This window comes from Leptonychotes weddellii, unplaced genomic scaffold (assembly GCF_054177405.1).
Source record: "Leptonychotes weddellii isolate Sample4059 unplaced genomic scaffold, ASM5417740v2 HiC_scaffold_10429, whole genome shotgun sequence".
NCBI lineage: Eukaryota > Metazoa > Chordata > Mammalia > Carnivora > Phocidae > Leptonychotes > Leptonychotes weddellii.
Genome location: NW_027681033.1, coordinates 1 through 5,095, shown reverse-complemented (window position 1 = coordinate 5,095; position 5,095 = coordinate 1). Strand labels below are relative to the sequence as shown.

The 5,095-nt window shown below is 38.3% G+C and overlaps 1 non-coding gene across 1 annotated transcript; it reads left to right on the top strand.

Annotated features, from left to right (window-relative positions):
* Window positions 1-1,594: 1,594 nt before the first annotated feature.
* Window positions 1,595-1,677, top strand: LOC115941380 (small nucleolar RNA SNORD121A). The gene has a single exon (XR_004076133.1). It is a non-coding gene; the product is annotated as a small nucleolar RNA SNORD121A (small nucleolar RNA).
* The last annotated feature ends 3,418 nt before the right edge of the window (window positions 1,678-5,095 follow it).

The window sequence follows — 5,095 nt, the reverse complement described above, 5'->3', positions numbered from 1 at the left end:
AGAATAGAACGTCCTGTGTTTTTTCTGATAATGTAGCTTTTGAGATAGGTTATATGTAATATAACTACCCTGGATTTATATCCCTGGAGTTAGGATATCATAAGTTAGAACAATTACCTCAGGATCCAAAATACTAGTCTGGGACTTCAACCTGGTTATGGGAAAGTAAGAGTGGGTAGTACATAAGGAGAGGAAGTCAGGCCTAGGAACTTCACTCTATCAGATATTAGCAGGCCGTGAATTATTTGACCTTCCAGAATCTGCCTCACCTGCATGGTGAACATTTCAGACAGGAAAACTGGAAACTGGCCTTTGAGAGGGTTTAATGGAGCAAATTACCATGTTAGTTAATCTTGAGCGCCTTGCAGTTCTGTGGAGAAGAGTTAGTAGCTCACTCACATGTCAGGTAGTAAAGATCTAGAAGAATAGTTCTTCCTCATGCTTTTAGGTTTTCAGGCCGTGATATCTCTTCTTCTGGGGACATTACAAGAGTTGTAGTTAACAGAGTATTTGTGCATTTTTTATATTTTGCGCATTTTTTCCTCAGTATTTTTTTTAAGTTTTTTTTTTTTTTTATTCATTTGACAGAGTGAGCGAGTGAGTGTGCGCAAGTAGGGGGAGCGGCAGGGAGAGGAAGAAGCAGGCTTGATGCGGACTCGATCCCACCTGAGCTGAAGGCAGACCCTTAACCAACTGAGCCACCCAGGCGCCCCTTTTTGAATATTTAAGAGAGAAAATTATTGGAGATTTATATAAACTTATATTATAGCTTAGAATGCAGAACTCACTGGGATATTTATGATAAATGGGAAACTGCTTGAATTGTCTACTGTGACTGTGGTTCTCATTCTCCCACAGTAGGAATTCACTTTCCTTGAGGCAAGTTTAAGAAACATTGGTTCTGAGTAATGAATGGGGGAAAATATTTTACAGAAAATAAGCCAAACTTTAGAAAATTGTTTATTTACTTATTTGCTCCAGGTTTTCAAATCAGTTGTTACTGTGCTATTTCTGTGGAACTGTCTTGATGCACCTTTTCATTTCTCTTCTCTGCCAAGCCCTGCTTTAGTATCTGTGGCTTTGTATGTTGTTGTTTTTTGTTTTTGTTTTGTTTTGTTTTCTTTAGTTAATGCTGTCCTCTTGGCTCCTTTAAACTCCAGTTTCCAAAGATTTTCCTCAGATTATTTTTTAACATGAATTTATTCTATATTGATTCACTTCTCAAATTCATTATTGATAAGATTTGCTTTTGACTCGTTCCTCATTTGCTTTTTGTCTGCTTAGCATTGATCTGGTAGCCTTGCTCCAGAAACCTGTTCCTCCCAGTCAAGCCTCAGAAGTCAGCTCCTTTGAAACTTCCCAACAGCAGGGCTTTGGTCAAGCCCTTGTCTTCACAAATTCTCAGCACAACAATCAGATGGCACCAGGGACTGGCAGCTCCACTGCTGTCAACTCCTATTCTCCTCAGAGTCTGGTAACTCGCTTTTATTTTAGTATGGGATTTGAAGGAATGTACCCATAAGCAAATGTATTCTAGAATGATACATGCCTTATAATTATTTTCTAAACATAAACATATCTACAGTAGATTTCAGTCCAGAAAACAATGATGTGATAATTTCCAAGCACATATCTGATGATGCTATGTGGAATTCAGCTACTCTGAGTTTTCTGGACAAAGATAAAAAATACTTCTTTATGATTAGTTGAAATCTTAAGTCGTAATCACTGAGGCATCCTTCTTATTAATAATTTTTATCTTGATTTTGTTTGAAAGTCTGTACTTATGACATTAAAATTTTCATTTGTTTTCCAATTTAGTTAAATGCAAATGTTTGTCAGAACTAGCTTGCTAAAATCATGCTAAAACAGTTCTTTCCAAGTCTTCTTAGGTGCTTATATTTTTGGCAGCTCTTGTTTTGTTATTTGTAAAATTAGTGTACTTTTTCTTAACATGCCACTCTAGTGGAGGCCCTTATAATATGGATGTGTTTTCGTTAAAACGGGCACCTACTGCTTGTATATCTGGCTTTAACTTCCCATGAGAATTTAGCTCCTAACAGAAAGGACTCCAGGAACTGGTAGAGGAGGATATGAAGATAGGCTGATGGGAATAAAATCTTAGAGCATAGAATGTCAAGCAATGTAGCTGCATAATGGTGAACTGAAGGCCCTAACTGTAGGCAGTTCTCAGTTGGCAGTGGGGGTGGGGGGGAGGGGTTGGAATACCTCCATATACAGATGCACAGCTTTCACTAGTGCTAATTATTGGTTCACTTGCTGTGTTTTACTTGAAATCTATGGTTGAGAAACAGAATTTCTTATGATACTATCTTTTCCCCCTACTCGACTCAAAAATCATTTGCTGAACCCTAATAAAATGGAGAATGAAATATGTAAACTTTTCATTGCTGTCTTATACTCTGCACAGACACATCATGTCATAACTGGCTTGGTAACTTGGCATTTTTAGTGTCATTGATGATTATGTATGAGAGGGTGTCCGTGCTTGAAGTAGGACAGCCCAGGGCTTGATGCTGTCTCTGTTTTGAGAAGGTAGTAAGGTCTAATAATACCCCCAAGCTTTGTTTTTTATTTTGTTTTTTAATTTAATTTTTTTTAAGTAATCTCTACACCCAGTGTGGGGCTCAAACTTATAACCCTGAGATCAAGTGCTGCACGTTCCACTGACTGAGCCAGCCAGGCGCTCCAGTACCCTCACATTTTGATTGAACCATTCCTGTCCTTTCCCCTGGCCTTTCTATCTGCTACTGGTATGCTGATGTAATGTCTAGGCTGAGCTGCTGGAATCTTAGCCAGGACACTCAGAACATAGGTAGGACGCGAGGAGGGTTTTTTTTGCTTGTTTGTTTTTTTCCAACAGTGCCTTAAGGTGTGTTGCCTTTGATAATGAACAACACCTTGAGAAACTGGAACAGATACTGTTTAGCGTATTACAACAGCGGTGCTGCTCAACCTACTGTACTTTTATAATCAGTGGGGAACTTGAGTAAATTAACAACAGTAATAATAATAATAAAATAATGCCAGAGTCCACATAGACCAAATGAGTCAGAATCTTGGGATTGCAAGTTGGGCACTTGTGTATGTTTGTGTATATGTGAGTGCATGCATATTGGTGTATCAATACACATGTTGTTAAAGCCCCCATTGATTGAAATGTAGGTGAAATTGAGAAGTCCTATGCTAAGTGTTAACGTGAAGCAAAGCGCTAGTCCTTGATTCAGTGATTCCATTGTGTTGCAAAGCATGCAGAAAATGCATTTGATGATATTAGCTGATGCAGGATAGAGATCAGAAGAATCGAAGTATCGTCGTGGAAGCCTTTACTGAACAAGGGGGCTTGAACTGGATTTTGGTGGATTTGTAGCAGCAGAAGAGCAGGTGTTTTGGACAGCATGAGGAAGGGTTCTGGAGTAGTGATAAATAATGTTAGCAGATTCTGTGATTGATGTGCAATAACTGCTTACAACCTAATGTTTTGCTCAGATTGGAGAATTTGAATTTCCTTAAAACAACTGGGATGCCTTTGGATATTGTTAACAGAAATAATTATTTCAACTTTCTGTATCTGATCTCTTAAGAGAATGCAAGTCGTTTCTGTTTTTGACCTTTTAAATGGTTTCAAAAAGTTGTGTTTTGTTTTTTAGATTTTATTTATTTGAGAGAGTAAGACAGAGAGAGAAAGCACGAGAGTGGGGAGGGGCAGAGGGAGAAGTATTTTCCCCACTGAACGGGGAGCCTGATGCAGGACTCCTGGGACTCCGGGATCATGACCTGAGCCGAAGGCAGATGCTTAACTGACTGAGCCACCTAGGTGCCCTTAAAAAGTTATTTTTTGATAAATATCTTTTCAGAAACTGAAGGATCTTCATATGTAAAAATGCAGTGACTGTGTTCACTAGTCAAGGCTTTCATTCTCCTTGGGTCCTGTTTTTTTTTTTTTTTAATTTTGATGTAGTCCCAATACTTTATTTTTATTTTATTTTATGTTTTTATTTTTTAAAGATTTTATTTATTTATTTGACAGAGAGAGAGACAACGAGAGAGAGAACACAAGCAGGGGGAGTGGGAGAGGGAGAAGCTGGCTTCCCGCGGAGCAGGGAGCCCGATGCGGGGCTCGATCCCAGGACCGTGGGATCATGACCTGAGCCTAAGGCAGACGCTTAACGACTGAGCCACCCAGGCGCCCCCCAATACTTTATTTTTGCTTTTGTTTCCCTTGCCTTAGGTGATATATCTAGAAAAATATTGCTCTAACTGATGTGAAAGAAATTACACAGCCTATGCTTTCTCTAGGATTTTTATGGTTTCAGGTTTCACGTTTAGGTCTTTAATCCATTTTGAGTTTATTTTTGTGTATGGTGTGAGAAAGTGGTCCAGTTTCATTTTTTTTACATGTATCGTTCTCATTGGCTCTTGGTATCTGACCTGACAGGATAGATGGGGGAGGTGTAACATTTTCTTTTGGATACCTACTTAAGGAGCGTATCTGGTGTTCTTAGTCATCAAAACAACTTGAAATAAATGCAGTGGTGCCCAGGATATCGGCTCAGTACACAAGATCCCTCATGTGTAAATCATTATCTGATTTTAGAATATTAACTTTTTTTTTTGGTTTCTGCAACTTTATTGAAGAAAAATAAATCAATTAATAGAGCTATTAGTTGATCACTCATCCATTGACAACTTGCATCATTTATTCAGTGCTATATTAAACAGTGTATTGGAAGATAGATTAACTAATAGCTCCAAGCCTCCTAACAATTTAAATGAGAATTATAAAATGTTTGAGACCCTATTTTGGAATACAAAGGGTGTTTGACTTCCAATTTCCATTCTCTGTAGAACAAGAATAGGTCATTCCTTTATTGTATGCATAAAATACATCACATTTTCTGTTCTGCTGATGCTATAAATTCAATACCAATTCTCCAGCCACATCAGTTATGAGCATAAAGTATATCATGTAACCTCAAATCTCTAACAGTGGAAGGCTTAAAAAAAGACTGGATGCTAGAATAATGCTGCTTCCTTTGATGTGACAACTGAGCATCCATCTCCCTCCCCCTCA